Below are 16,980 nucleotides of genomic sequence, written 5' to 3' on the forward strand. Positions count from 1 at the left end.
AGCAAGCAAGGTTCCGTAAGGGGCTTAGTCCTGAGCTTCGCCGCGACCTCCGTCTGCATGAGTGCACATCTTTTCAGAAGCTTGTTAACAAGGCCATCAGTGCTGAGACTGGTTAGACTGATTATGACGCAACACGCAAGCATGGCCGTGTCGTGGGTTCCTCATCAGGTGCTGGTCCTCAGAAGCGCCGCGTGTGGGTGCCTAACACCGCCCTGCCACCCAGGTTCACACCGAGGCCATCCTTCCAGGCGCCTCGCCCCGTTCAACAGTCTGCACCAGCCAAGCCCTATGGTGGTCCAACCAACAGTGCTCCTCCACGTGCCAGCTCTGTGACTTGCTTTAAGTGTGGGGAATCTGGCCACTATATGCGCGAGTGTCCCCAGACCAACCCCAACCAATCTGCTAAAGCTGTTGGCCGTGGCAAGCCGACAGGTAAAGTGTTCCATGCCAAGCCGGCCACCGCTACACATGGCCATGTCAACTGTATCTCTGCCGAAGAATCTCAAGAAGATCCCAACGTCGTTCTCGGTACGCTCCTTGTTAATTGCCACCCGGCATCTGTTCTTTTCGATACAGGAGCATCTCATTCATTTATATCCGAGAACTATGCTCGTCTGCATAACACCGCATTCTGTGGCATGCCATCCACTATGGAAATTTCTACTCCCGGTTCTAGATGGCAAACCTCCAGGGTAAGTTATGGAAATAAAATCCAAGTCGACAGACTTGTTTTCCTTGCATCTTTGATAGCTCTCAAATCTTCAGATATTAATATCATTTTGGGTATGGACTGGATGTCAGCTCATCATGCCAAAATTGATTGATTCTCTAGGACTGTTCAACTCACCCATCCTTCGGGGAAGATAGTCAATGTCTTGACCCGATTAGCCAAGCAACAATTATATTCTCTTAACGCCAGCCCTTTGCCAGACCTTGAGGACGTCCCGGTAGTCCGTGACTTCCCGGATGTCTTCCCAGAGGAATTGCCAGGTGTTCCACCTGACAGGGATGTGGAGTTCGTAATAGACCTCATTCCAGGAACCGTCCCGATTGCTAGAAGACCCTATAAGATGGCACCACTAGAACTAGTTGAGCTTAAGAAACAACTCGATGAGTCCTTGAAAAAGGGTTTCATCCGACCTAGTTCATCTCCGTGGGCTTGCCCCGTCCTCTTCGTCAAGAAGAAGGATGGTACGGACCGGATGGTTGTAGATTATCGACTCGTCAATTTGGTCACAATCAAGAACAAGTATCCGCTCCCCAGGATCAATGACCTGTATGATCAGCTCGCTGGATCCTCAGTCTTCTCCAAAATGGATTTGAGGTTGGGCTACCATCAAATCAAAATCAGGAACGGGGACATTCCTAAAACGGCCTTTGTTACTCGTTATGGCCAATATGAGTACACCGTCATGTCCTTCGGTTTAACCAACGCTCCAGCCACTTTTTCTCGGTTAATGAACTCAATCTTCATGGAGTATATGGATAAATTCGTCGTGGTTTACCTCGATGATATACTCATCTACTCCAAGAACGAGGAAGAACATGCCGAACATCTAAGGCTAGTGTTGAAGAAACTTCGAGAGCATCGCCTTTATGCCAAATTTTCTAAATGTGAATTCTGGTTGTCAGAAGTGACCTATCTGGGTCATGTAGTATCTGGTAAAGGTTTTGCTGTTAACCCTGAGCGAGTTCAAGCCGTCCTTAATTGGACTCCACCTGAATCGGTCAAGCAAGTTCGGAGTTTCCTTGGCTTAGCGAGCTATTGTCGTCGCTTTGTCGAGAACTTCTCCAAAGTTGCTAAACCTCTAACCGAACTCCTCAAGAAAGATAAAAAGTTCGAATGGACTCCACAATGTGAGCACAGCTTTCAGGAACTGAAAAGACGCCTGACTTCTGCTCCCGTGCTGGTACCGCCAGACTTCTCTAAGGACTTTGTTATCTACTGCGACGCCTCACGACAAGGACTAGGTTGCATTCTCATGTAAGATCGACATGTAATTGCTTATGCTTCACGGCAATTGCACCCACATGAGGAGAATTATCCTACTCATGATCTAGAGCTTGCAGCTGTAGTCTATGCACTTAAAACCTGGCGACATTACCTCCTCGGTAATCGTTGCGAAATATTCACTGATCACCAAAGTCTGAAGTACATCTTCACCCAACCGGATCTGAATCTCAGGCAAAGACGTTGGGTCGAGTTGATCACATATTTCGACTTAGGAATAACTTACACCCCAGGGAAAGCCAATGTCATGGCTGATGCGCTAAGTCGTAAATCTTATTGTAACAACCTGATGTTACAACAAAGTCAACCGCTTCTCCATGAGGAATTTCGTAAGCTTAACCTTCATATTGTTCCTCAAGGATTTCTTTCCACCTTGGTGGTGAAACCTACTCTTACGGATCAAATCGTCGCTGCCCAGAAGCGAGATAAGGGAATATCTAAAATCAAGGAGAACATTGCTAGCGGAGGTGCTACTTGTTTCTCCACAAATGATCATGGTGTTGTGTACTTTGAGAACCGTTTAGTGGTTCCCAAGAACCAGCATCTACGGCAGTTGATCCTTAAAGAGGCTCATGAATCTCCTCTCACCATCCATCCCGGTAGTACTAAGATGTATCAAGACCTACGCCAGAGGTTCTGGTGGACTAGGATGAAGAGAGAAATTGCTCAGTATATTGCTAATTGCGACGTCTGTCGTCGTGTAAAAGCAGAGCATCAACGGCCTACTGGCACCCTTCAACCCCTAGCTATTCCTGAATGGAAATGGGATAAAATTGGTATGGATTTCATTACCGGTTTTCCCAGGACCAAGAGAGGGAATAATGCTATCTTTGTCGTTGTCGATCGTCTTTCCAAAGTGGCCCATTTCTTACCTGTTCGTGAGAGTATAACCGCTAGTCAGTTAGCAGACTTGTACATCTCCCGAATAGTGTCTCTCCATGGTGTTCCTTTGGAAATTAACTCGGATCGAGGAAGTCTTTTCACCTCTCGATTTTGGGAAAGCTTCCAAAATGCTATGGGAACCCGCCTTTCCTTTAGCACCGCCTTTCACCCTCAGTCGAGTGGTCAGGTAGAACGCGTCAACCAGATTCTAGAAGACATGCTTCGAGCCTCTGTTATCTCATTCGGAATGGATTGGGAGAAGTGCCTTCCATTTGCCGAATTCGCTTATAACAACAGCTATCAATCTAGCTTGGGTAAAGCCCCTTTTGAAGTTCTCTATGGACGACGGTGTCGAACACCCCTTAACTGGTCAGAAACCGGGGAAAGGCAATTCTTTGGCCCGGATATGATTCAGGAAGCAGAAGAGCAAGTTCGCATCATTCGTGAAAAGTTGAAAACAGCCCAATCTCATCAAAAGAGTCAATATGACCGAGAACATAAGGCTATGACTTTCGAGATTGACGAGAAGGCTTACCTTCGGGTTACTCCTCTGAAGGGAACCCATCATTTCGGTATCAAAGGCAAATTGGCTCCTCGTTACATTGGACCTTTTCGCATTCTCGCTAGACAAGGAGAAGTTGCCTACCAGTTGGAACTACCTCCGCATCTCTCCAGAGTCCACGATGTTTTCCACGTTTCTCAACTCAGGCGTTGCTTCTCGGATCCTATCCGTGGAGTGGACCACGAAACGCTTGATCTCCAAGATAATCTCACGTATCGAGAGTACCCCATTCGCATCCTCGATCAGGCCGAGCGTACCACTCGACGTCATAATATCAAGTTTCTCAAAGTTCAATGGTCGCACCATTCTGAGGATGAAGCAACTTGGGAAAGGGAGGATCGCCTTCGACTCGAGTACCCCGCCCTCTTTCCGGAGGAACCCAAATCTCGGGACGAGATTCTTTTGAGTGGGGGTGAGTTGTCACACCCTAGCTAGTTCATGCATTAGAGTGTTGCATCATGTTTATTCTCTCATCAGAAACCTGAAATGGGGATGACAGAACCCCCAGCCCCCTCTGAAACCAACTAGGGTTTACTAAAAACTTTTTCAATGAACCTGAAATGCCCTTCTAAAATGCCCGTCATTTTTGTCTTGGTTCAGAACCTCTGCCAGAAGTGATGCACATTTTCCTAGGTCATCTTAGGGTCTTTGAATTAAATCATAGATATATGAATTTGGGCATTTAAAATTATATAAAATATTCAGATGCTCAAATATCTCCAAACTAAAATGTTTCATGTTGGAAATAATCCAACTATGGACCAGGAGTAGTTTGGTGATTTTAGGAGTTGCCTAAGTATTTTTAATAAATCAACAAAATTGCAGAAGTATTAAAAACAGAAAACAGAAAGAAATAGCAAAACTTACCTGGCGCCCAGCACCCGGCCCACCTGCCGGCCCAGCCCAGCGCCGCTCCAGCGAGCTGCTTGCCGGCCAGGCAGGCAGGCAGGTGCCCGACGGCGACCGCAGCGCGCGCCACGCACCTGCTCGCCGCCTCGCCGCTCCCCTCGCCCGGTGACGTCGTGGATCGTTCCCCCTCTCTCCCCCGAACCTCCCAGACACCCCTCTCCTCTCCAGCTCCTCCCCCTCATGCCCCCCCCAGCCATGGCCGACGCTACCGCCGCCGTGCCTACGTCGTAGCCGCACTCCCCGCCGCCCGTGCGTCCTCTCGTCGTGTCCAGGAGCTCCGCCGTTGTCCACTTCATCGAGCAAGCCGAGCCCCGAGCACTCGCAACGCCCGAGTCCACCGCAACGACCTCGCCCGAACCGCCGTCGCCGGAGATCCCCTTCAATGCCGTCGTCGCTCCGGTCCGTCCCCGGCCGCACCAAGGGCTTCGTCAAACTCCCCGTGAGCTTAGCCATCTTCCCCTCCCCTCTTTTCTTGCTCCCGAGCCATGTAGCGACCTCCCGGAGCTCAACCGCACCCACCACCGTGGAGCTCGTCGTCGACGTGCTCCCGGTCACCCTCCGGCCACTCCACGGTGTCCATCATGCTCACTGCGTCACGTAGCACCTAACTAGCTACTTCCCGCACCTCACCGACCCCTCTTGCGACAGGTTCGACTTCGGCCGAACTCCGGTGGCCGCCAAAGTCATCGCCGGCACCAACTCCGGCCACCCCGACCCCAACGGACTCCACCAAGAGCTGCGGCTCGTCCTCAGCTCCTCTCCGGTGGCCTCCGCGGCTCGTTTGGTTGCCGGAACGGCAAAAATCACTTCCGCCGCCGCGTCGGGCTCGCCGGCGGCTAAACGCCGGTGCAGCCGACCCAGGTTTGACCACGGGTGGGCCCTGGTTGACTCCCCTGAGTCAATGACAGGTGGGGCCCAGCCCTGTTAACTAATTAGGATTAGTTTAAATTAATTCTAGTTTAATTAATCACACTGACACGCGGGACCCACTGTCAGGTTTGACCCGGACCGTGTTCCGTTGACCTACTGATGTCACACTGATGTCAGGCTGACGCAGTAATTGATTTTCTGGATTTAATCTAATATAAGAAATTCCAGAATATAGTTTAAACTTCAAAAATTCATAACTTTTATTCTGTAACTCCAAATCAGACAAATTATATATGAAAAATGATCAGAAAAATCCAATCTATCCATCTGTACTATTCTCATGCATGATTAAACAAGTTAACTTGATGATTATTGCAGAATAAGGTAAAACACTTTAAAGGGCCATGTATGAGTTTGAAATTTGAATCTTTGGTTCAAATTGGTTCAAACCCTTCTGGTCTTAGTTGCATTAGGACAACACACTCATATTGCCATGTTTCATGCATGCATCATATTGTTGCACATTGTTTGGTGATGGTTGTGTATCGGTGTTCTTTGCGGCAGGTTCTGCCTCCGAGGAGTACCGTGATTACCCTAACGAAGAACCGTATCAGTGCATCGAATCATCAGGCAAGCAACCAACCATTTGATCATATCGATACAATCCCATGTTCTCGCTCCTGCTCTCTTGTACTGCGTTAAGACAACGCGTTTCAAACTGCTGTGTGTTACGGTAGTTGAACCCATTTCCTCTGCATGACCTGTCATTGCCACAGTAACTAGATGAAACCCACTAGCATGTGTAGGAGTTGATTGAGCCATATGTATGTGTTGTTCCTACCTTGCTATGCCTGCTATGCTTAGAGTCGTGTCAGGTTTGGTTCATCTGGGTGATGGGCTAGAGTGAAATGATTATGTCGGTAATGGGAGTGGTGTGGTGAACACGATTTGGTAAAGGTATCGATGAGAGGCCATGTAGGAGTACATGGTGGGTTGTTTCATTGAAGCCGACCTTAAGCACTGAGATCTGTATGTGTGATTTAAGATACAGCTACTACCATGCATTGGGCCCTGAAATATGACCCCGCTCGACTTCTTATTCACCCTAGCTCTCTGTCCAGGAGTTGCAAGTAGTTTTTGGTGTTTGTAGCCTACTGGAGGCCATGGACAGCGCTGACCGTAGGGGTGGGCTGTGATGCGGTAGGTACGTGGCCGGCTATACCGAATACCCGTTAGGTATCTCGAGAACCCTGTTCACATTGTTCGGGGCCGTATGGGAAACCTCGGCCGGACTCCCTGCGGATGGAACCTGGATAGGCGATAAACCTGGACTAGAGACTTAGGTGTTTAGGTAGGTCGTGGTCTACACCCACGTCGGCTTTCGCTTGAAGTCTGCCGAGCACATGTCGTTTGCAGACACTAAGTGGTGGAAACATGTATGAAGAAGTACACCCCTGCAGGGTTATCATGATCTATTCGAATAGCCGCGTCCGCGGTAAAGGACTACTTGGTTGCCTATACAGTTCATAGACAAGTAAATGGAAACTACTAAAAGCCTCAAGATAAGTGTGAGTGCCGAGGATGGCTCTTCCATAGGAAGACGGAGGTGGATCCTCGGTAGTGTATTGAAGTGGTGAGTAGTGGACTCGTGTGCGCAAAACCATTTCAAGATGGAGTCTCGTAGGTTAGCCTAGCCAAGAGTCAAAGCTGGCTTGCTGCAACAACTCCACCAACCCTTCTTGATAATATGCATGTATGTAGGATCTGATGTAAGTCTTGCTCAGTACCTTTGTACTCATGTTGCTATAATCTACATTTTTACAGAAGACGCTGTGACGCCTTCTGATGGGTTCTACGTAGACGTTGACATCAATGAGTAGGCTAAGGCCCAGGTGGTGATCCTGAGCTTGTGAAGGACCACGTAGTATAGCTAGGCTTTCCAAGCCTCTTTTATTTTACTAGTTGTCTGTACCCAGACAAGCTACTTCCTCTGCTGGTTTGTATGACTGTATGACTTGAATGCTGGGTCGTGTGACCCGTACCTATGTGTATGTTATGTATGGCTCTCTGAGCATTAAATAAAGTACTTGTGTCATAGAGTCATGTTGTGATGCCATGTTGTATTTGCACATATCGAGCATATTGTGTGTATGTTATTGAAATGCTTGGTATGTGCGGGATCTGACTATCTAGTTGTTTATCTTTAGTAGCCTCTCTTATCGGGAAATGTCTCCTAGTGTCTCCACTGAGCCATGGTAGCTTGCTACTGCTCCGGAACACTCAGGCTGGCCGGCATGTAACCTTCTCCGTTCCTGTGTCTGTCCCTTCGGGGAAATGTCACGCATTGAGTACCGGAGTCCTGTTAGCCCGCTACAGCCCGGTTTACTGGAGTCCTGCTAGCCTAGTGCTACAGCCCGGACCCACTTGCTGATGACCGACACATTCGAAGCTGGGTCATGGATGCCTGTCCCTGTAAGCCTGTGCCACTTTGGATTTACGACTAGTCATGTCAGCCCGGGCTCCTTATCATATGGATGCTAGCGACACTATCATATACGTGAGCCAAAAGGCGCAAACGGTCCCGGGCAAAGGTAAGGTGACACCCGTGGGGAAACCGTGCATGAGGCCGCAAAGTGATATGAGGTGTTACAAGCTAGATCGATGTGACATCGAGTCGGGGTCCTGACAATATCGGAGCTGTGTTCGAATCTGGGGGTATGGTCGGCTCCAGAACAATGTTGTCGCTGTTGTCCTGCCACACTACGGATGGCTTGAAGAGCGTCTCCACGAAGGTGTTTGGTGGGACGGGGTCGCGTTTAGCACCCATGCAGGCAAGTATGTCCACAGCTTGATTACTCTCTCGAGCCACATGATGAAACTCGAGCCCTTCAAACCAAGCTGATATTTTAAGTATGGTGTTATGATAAGCCACCATCTTCGAATATTTTGAGTCGAAGTCTCCATTTATTTGAGATATGGCGAGGTTTGAGACCCTGCGCACTTCAAGGCGTTGTATGCCCATGGAGACAGCCATCCGGAGACCATGAAATAATGCCTCGTATTCGGCTGCACAACAGATTTGTATATAGTATTTGGAGTACATAACGGATTGTGTCTCCTGTGGGGGATGTCAAGACGACACCAGCCCCTAATTAGGCTGACATCTTAGAGCCGTCGAATTGCATCACCCAATTGGAGTATTTGTCGTATTCTTTAGGGATTTCGGCCTCTGTCCATTCGGCGACGAAGTCAGCCAACACATGAGATTTAATAGCTCGGCGTGGCTTGTAATTTATTTCAAATGGTAAGAGATCAATGGTCCATTTGGCAATCCGGCTGGTGGCGGCCCGATTATTTATAATATCGTTAAGTGGTACTTCAGAAGCCACCGTGATGGAGCATTCTTGAAAGTAGTACTGCAGTTTGCAGGATGCCATAAAGACCGCATATGCTATCTTTTGATAATGCGGGTATCAGAATTTACATGGCGTAAGAACCGTTGATACATAGTATACTAGTTTCTGAAGTGGGAATTTATGTCCCTCCTCATCTCTTTCGACGACAAGCACTGCACTCACTACTTGGTGAGTTGTAGATATGTAGAGAAGCATCGGTTCACCAATGTTTGGTGCGGCCACGATTGGGTTACTTGCTAACAGAGCATTTATTTCTTCCAATCCAGTTGTGGCAGCGTCCGTCCACACGAAGTGGTTAGTGCGGCGTAGCAAGCTTTATAATGGCAGCGCCTTTTCTCCTAGTATGGAGATAAAACGGCTTAAAGCTGCCACGCACCCAACTAATTTTTGGATTTGCTTGATGTCTGTTGGTATTGCCAACTGTGACAGGGCTCAGATTTTAGTGGGATTTGCCTCGATTCCTCTATTGGAAACGATAAAGCCTAGTAGCTTTCCAGCGGGAACGCTAAAAACGCATTTTTCCGGATTGAGCCGTATGTCATATGCTTAGAGGTTGTCGAATGTAAGGCGTAAGTCATCCACCAATGAATCGTTAGGTTTTGTTTTGATGACTACATCATCTACCTACGCCTCCACAGTTTTGTAGATCTGCTTTCCCAAGCATGTTTGAATAATGCGTTGGTAGGTTGTGCAGGTGTTTTTGAGTCTGAAAGGCATAGTGTTGAAACAGAAAGGCCCATACGGAGTGATGAATGCCGTTGCGGCTTGGTCGGATTCTTTCATCTTGATTTGATGATATCCAGAGTAGGCGTCGAGGAAGCACATGGAATCATGCCCTGCGGCTGCATCAATAATCTGGTCGATCCGAGGTAGTGGGAAGGGGTCCTTAGGGCAAGCCTTATTAAGGTCTTTGAAATCGACACACAAGCACCAGGCTTTATCCTTCTTAGGTACGATGACCAGGTTTGCTAGCCAGTCTGGATGTTTGATTTCTCTAATGAACTCGACTTCGTGTAGCTGGGCTAGCTCCTCCCCCACAGCATGTTGTTTGGGTTCAGAGAATCGGCGTAGAGTTTGTTTAACTGGTTTGTATCTTTTCAGTATGTTGAGACTATGCTCGGCCAGTCTTCGTGGGATACCTGGCATGTTCGAAGGGTGGCAGGCGAAAATGTCCCAGTTCTCACACAATAATGCGCGTAATGCGGCGTCCACCATTGGATCCAGCTATGCCCCAATGGAAGCCGTTTTATTGGGATCCGCCAGGTGGACTTGAAATTTCACTATTTGGCCTGCCAGCTTGAAATAGGTAGACTTGGGTCTCTTACCGAGGATTACATCATCCCTGTCTACTGTGGAACATAGAGTGGTCAATTCCTCAGCCGCGTGGGCCTTGGATAATGCCTCAAGGGCTAGAGAGGCGGTCTTGTTTTCGGTGCGGAGTGCTATGTCCGGATCAGTGGCAATAGTGATAATTCCATTGGGCCTGACATTTGGAGCTTCATATACCCATAATGGGGTACGGCTTGGAAATACGTGAATGCGTCTTGCCCCAGCAAAGCATGATACCCGATGTTGAATGGTGCCACATGGAAGAGTAACTCTTTGGACCTATAGTTCTCCGGCGTGTCGAGTACCACATCGATTTTGATTTTTCCCGAGCATCTGGCTTCTCGACTAGGTATAATACTGCGAAAGGTTGTGTTAATTTGCTCAATGGACTCCTGTCCATTTTCATTTTATTGAGCGTGTCCTTGTAAATGAGGTTCAGTCCGCTACCGCCATCCATAAGCACTTTAGTGAGATGAAAGTCATCAATGATTAGGTTTAGGATCAAAGCACTGGTGCCCGGACTGAGCGGGCTCTTGGTTCGTCATCGGTGTTGAAAGTGATCGCCATGTCATTCCAAGGATTTACTGCTGCCATGTGGCAGACTTCGGTGAGGTCACGGAGCGCTCTCTTGCACCGATTATTCGAAGAATAGGTCTCGAAGACTGTGAATACTTGGGGATCATTGTATTTCGAAGAATAGTTCTCTGGAGTGTGGTTAGTGAGGAGCCGCTCGCCGCTTTGCCACCTGTCGGAGTATCCAACATGCCCGAAGGCTATGAGTTGCTTCGCTGTCCGGCGTCATGTGTATTCTGCAGGGTTTGTCAAGCCAATCGTCGAGAACAGTTTTATGCCCATTAATGGGTTTCATTCTCTTGTCCACGGGATGATGATTAGGCACTCCGGAGGGGTGCATCCTCTTTGCCCGTCCGGGGGATGGCTTAAAGGCATGTGGTTCCCAGTGGGCTATCTGGGTTGTCCAGGCGCTTTCCATTGCATAGTACTTCTGTACTATGTGTGCCAGATCAGCAACATGCAGTACGCGACGGTGCTTGAGGGCATTAAGAATTCCCTCAGCCATGCAATTGTTGCAGAATCCCGAGATCGCGTCATCGTCACAACAATCGTTCATCTTGTTTTTAACAAGCAGGAATCTAGCCCAAAAGTGGTGGACAGTTTCCTGAGGCTGTTGTCGTACATACATGAGGTTGCATATGTCCAGAGGACCGGAGCTGCTTGGGAAATAATGCTTGTAGTGGGTGGGCGGGATCGAATCCGAACCCTAACCCACCGAGAAATCCGGATGCTGAAGAATTTCTGAGGTTACAAGCCTGGGCTCCGGAGCGTCCGGTGTGTTTTTAGGCCTAGTGCCCAATTCACTTTTCGGAGGTGAGGAAGTGTCTTACAAAAGAGGAGAGTTCGTTTCTTCGGGTTCGGAAGCCCAAACATACTTTGTTCTCAACGTAGGAGAAGAGTCATTGTCGGCTTGTTCCTCCACGATTGCCACATTATGGGTGATCAGCGGAGATCTGATTTCTCTCTGATCGGGTTTAAGCCTAATCCGATCATAGTCAGTTGTGTCCCCCAGGGCGGCGATGTGATCGAGCAGTTTGTTTAAGGCCGATACATCTGTTGGATCCATCCTGTTGTGCTATTCAGGGTGGACGCAGAGGCGATTTTTGGCGGTGAGTTGGGCTAGTTCAGGCTCAACGGTCGGGCGAGTGCCCATGATGAAGCTGCCGAGTCAGAGGGTTTTTCCTAAAGCTAGGGTTTCCTCGGAAGTGATGGTGAGCCATCAATCCTTCTATCGAAGGCACGGTGGAACTCTCAATGAAAGCACCAATGTCGGTGTCAAAATCGGCAGATCTCGGGTAGGGAGTCCCGAACTATGTGTCTGAGGATCGAAGGTAACAAGGAGGCAGGGGACACGATGTTTACCCAGGTTCGGAACCTCTTAATGGAGGTAAAACCCTACTTCATGCTTGATTGACTTTGATGAGTATAGGGGTCACAAGATTTCATCTACCTCGAGATCGTAATGGCTAAACCCAACATGTCTAGCCTATATCATTGTGATTGTCCCTAAAGACTAAAACCTCTGGGTTATATAGGCACCGGAGGGGACCAGGGTGTACTAAGTTGGTTTACAGAGGAAGGAAACTACACATCTGGACACCAAGCTTGCCATCCACGCAAAGGAGAGTCCCATCTAAACACGGGACAAGGCCTTTCGTTCTATATCTTCATGACCCATGTCACATAGGCCGGCTCTCTAAGGAACCCATAATCCAGGACTCCCTTAGATGTACTTATGACCGAAAATGATTTCGCGTGTATAATTGCATTTTTAGCACTATTGTACGTATAACCGTATTTCCTCACTCGTCGGTCGCACACGACCTCATTTTGCCAAGTGTGTGTGCCAGGAGGGCATATCCCCGATGGTTTCTGGGTCGTGTGGGAAGGAACCCCCCTATCACCGACACTCACTAGGTGACGGTTCTGAACGCCATCACGGAAAGGGGTTAAAAACCATTTGTATAGCACCTCGTTGTACCTGTGACTGTTCATCCACCATCAACTCCCTCCAGCCTCCACCTGCTGTTGTTCATCCACCATCGACTTCCTCCAGCCTCCACCAGCTACTGTTCATCCATGGGGTCCTGTTCATCCAGCCTCCACCAACTATTGTTCATCTAGCCCTCCACGGGGTCCTGTTCATCCAGCATCCATCGGCTACTGTTCTCCATGGGGTCCTATTCAACCAGCCCTCCACGTACGATATCCGTCCACTTGCTACTGTTCATCCACCCCCACCTCCTCAATCGGGGTCCTGGTCATCCAGCGGCAATGGCCTCTACTACAACGGGATCGTGTTCATCTAACCCCCATCGAGAACTGTTCATCCAACCCCGACAATGTATGTCGCGACTCGTTCAACCAACCCCCACATTCACTGTTCATCAATAGGCGACAAGTTTGATCGGCTTCAGTTAGAAGTAGTTGCGAAGGAACCACTCGGGTTCAGTTAACAACAAAGGATCGATCATGGTTCAGCAACATAGCTAGTGCAATCGCTCGAGTTCAGTTAGAGCCCAATGCCTCGCTCGGGTTCAGTTAGAACGCAACGCCTCACTTACACGCGCCTACGTGTACGAGAGAAACGTGCAAACCTCCATGCATCGCTCGGCCCCGACCACCCGCCGTAACTGAGAACTCCCCTAAATTTTCCTCGCCCTGGCTTCTAACATGATTTTTTTGGTCATGGATGGCCCAAAGAATGTCATGCAGGTGCGTCTCCGACCCGCCTAGGACGAAAAGCCCATTTTTTGTCATGATTTTTGTCATAGAAGTAGGAGCACACCACATCTATGATGATACCGGTTTTTGTCATAATTATTGTCATAAAAGTGTCATAAGTATGATAGACAAAATCTGTTCGGCCTAAAATGTCACGGATGTGTCTTTTTTTGTAGTGTCGATATGTCTCCAACGTATCTATAATTTTTTATTGTTCCATGCTGTTATAATCTGTTTTCAATGTTTTATATGCATTAATATGCTATTTCATATTATTTTTGGGACTAACTTATTAACCTAGAGCCCAGTGCCAGTTTCTGTTTTTTCATTGTTTTTGAGTTTTATAGAAAAGGAATATCAAACGGAGTCCAAATGAGCTAAAAATTTACGGTTATTTTTGATGGACCAAAAGAGACCCCGAAGCACTGGAGCTGGACCAGAAGAGTCCCGAGGAGACCACAAGCCACGGGGCCCGCAAGCCTCTCGGGCACCCCACTGAGTTGCTTCCGATGCCAAAAATTCTTATAAATATAGAATGTTCCGAAAAGAACCTTAGATCGTAAGTTCCACCACCTCAAGCCTCTGTAGCCACGAAAAGCCAATCGGGAGCCTGTTCCGGCACCCTGCCAGAGGGGGAAACCATCACCAAAGGCCATCTTCATCATCCCGGCGGTCTCCATGATGAGGAGTTAGTAGTTCACCCTCGGGGCTGAGGGTATGTACCAGTAGCTATGTTTTTGATCTCTCTCTCTCTCTCGTTTTCTTGATTTGGCACGACATGGATGTACCTCAAGCTTTGTTACTATAGTTGGATCATACGGTGTTTCTCCCCCTCTACCTTCTTGTGATGAATTGAGTCTTGCCCTTTGAGGTTTCGTTATGTTGGATCGAGGATTGGATTTTAGAAGACTTGACGTATGTCTTGCGATGGTATATCTGTGGTGACAATGGGATGTTCTATTGATTCACTTGATGTATGTTTTGGCATTCAACTCGCGGATTCCCGAGGTGACATTGGGGTAATCTATGCATAGGGGTTGATGCAGGTTTTCATCCTACGTTCTCCGGTAGAAACTTTGGAGTGATTCTTTGTCACACGTCGAGGGATTGCCATATGATTCAATTTTGTTATCATTGTTGAGAAATTTTGCTTAGTGAAAGTATGAACCCTAGGCCTTGTTTCCAAGCATTGCAATACCGTTTTTGCTCACTTTTGTTACTTGCTACCTTGCTGTTTTTATATTTTCAGATTACAAAAACCTATATCTACTATCCATATTACACTTGTATCTCCATCTCTTCCCCGAACTAGTACACCTATACAATTTACCATTGTATTGGGTGTGTTGCGGACACAAGAGACTCTTTGTTATTTGGTTGTAGGGTTGTTTGAGAGAGACCATCTTCATCCTATGTCTCTCACGGACTGATAAACCTTAGGTCATCCACTTGAGGGAAATTTGCTAGTTTCCTACAAAACTCTATGCTTGGAGGCCCAACACGAGTCTACAAGAAGAAGGTTGCGTAGTAGACATCAGTCACCATCGTTGATTGCCTGCGCCGATCTCGTCGCTGGCACCATCGTTGTGAGCCTCTTGTTCTTATCTTCTTTTTGAAAGAAAAAAACTCTTACTTAGATGTCTTTATCTAGGAGGTATGTGAACCAGAAATTCCGACCGACCCTCTTATTGAGAGGTTAAATTTAGTTGAAAAAGAAACAATTATTTGAAAGAAAAATTGAGAAGTTTATAAGAAGAGAAGATGAAATTTGAGTCGCATGTTGCCGATGTCATCGATGATCACAAGATCCAAATGGATGCAATGCGCTTGAAGATTACAAAGATTAGAAATTTTTCCATTGATAATGAGGCTTGGCATCATTATGCTTTTGGATCAATTGTTACCTTAGTTGCGATTTTGATCACATTTGTTGTTGCATTTAAATGTTTTACATAGTTGTATGTTAGTTTCAATGTATGTTTTAATTAGATGCTCTAGAGAGTTGTATGTTGTTCTATGAGAACTATGCATGAACTTTATGTATTTATTTTTTCAGTAATAATATTTGATCACTATTGTAGTTTGGTTTTAAGGTGATGATGAACTTGTATTAATTTGGTCATTTCTCTATTCATTATGTTCTGTAATGGTTTTTGATACACTTAATTATATAATACACGCATATGAACTGGCAATGGATGTACGGTGACCGATGCACCTCCGACTACATTATGGGCCTGCATATTTTTCTCAATGTGGCTGACGCAACCAAGTAGAATGGTTTAATGTATTGTCCATGTATTGTTTGTGGGAATACGAAGGATTACTTTGAATCGAAAAGCCTCCACTTCCACCTCCTTCAGAAGTGGTTCATGCCACACTATAATGTTTGGACCAAGCAGGAAGAAAGAGGGGTTATGAAGTAAAACAACAAGGAAGAAGAGGATGATGACAGCTATCCTATATTCCCTGAATACGGTGATACTACAACGAGGGAAGTTGAAGATCAAGAGGCACTAGACGATGTGCCCGATGATGATCTTCGCTGGGTCATTGTTGATGCACAGAGATAATGCTAAGGTGAAAGGGAGAAGTTGAAATTCAATTGCATGTTAGAGGATCACAAAAAAGGGTTGTGCCCAAATTGCGGAGATGGCAAAACAAAGCTCCATACCGCACTGGAATTGCTGCAACAGAAGGCATAGAATCGTGTATCTGACAAGGGATTCGGGAAGCTACTAAAAATAATGAAGAAGAAGGTTCCAAAGGATAATGAATTGCCTGATAGTACGTACGAACCAAAGAAGGTTCTCTGCCCTCTAGGATTAGAGGTGCAGAAGGTACATGCATGCCCTAATGACTGCATCCTCTGCCGCGGTGAGGAGTACAACAGTTTGAATGCATGCCTGGTATGTGGTGCATTGTGTTATAAGATCAGACGAGATGACCCTGGCAATGTTGAGGGCGAGCGCCCCAGGAAGAGGGTTCCTGCCAAGGTGATGTCGTATGCTCCTATAGTACCACGGTTCAAACGTATGTTCAGGAACAAAGGGTGTGCCAAGTTGTAGCGATGGGACAAAGAAGACTGTAAGATATACGGTAAGTTGAGAGTACCCGCTGTCAGGTCATAGTAGAGAAAAATCGAGAGAAAGTGGCGGGACTTTGTAGATGACGCAAGGAACGTATGGTTTGGTTTAAGTGCAGATGGCATTAATCCTTTTGGGGAGTAGAGCAGCAATCATAGCACCTGGCCCGTGACTCTATGTAACTATAACCTTCCTCCTTGGTTGTGCATGAAGCGGAAGTTCAATATGATGTCAGCGGTCATCCAAGGCCCTAAGCAACCTGGAAACAACATTGATGTGTACCTAAGGCCATTAGTTGAAGAACTTTTATAGTTGTGGGATAAAAAGGGTGTACGTGTGTGGGATGAGCACAAATAGTAGGGAATCGACCTATGAACATTGCTGTTTGTAACCATCAATGATTGGCCTGCTCTTCGTAACCTTTCGGGACAAACAAACAAGGGATACAACGCATGCAAGAACTGTTTAGATGAGACTGAAAGTATATATTTGGACAAATGCAAGAAGAATGTGTACTTGGGACATCATCGATTTCTTCCGACCAAGCATGCCTTAAGAAAAAAAGGCAGGCATTTCAAAGGTGAGGCAGACCACCAGAAGAAGCATGACCTCCGTACT

Source organism: Triticum dicoccoides, chromosome 6B (assembly GCF_002162155.2).
Source record: "Triticum dicoccoides isolate Atlit2015 ecotype Zavitan chromosome 6B, WEW_v2.0, whole genome shotgun sequence".
NCBI lineage: Eukaryota > Viridiplantae > Streptophyta > Magnoliopsida > Poales > Poaceae > Triticum > Triticum dicoccoides.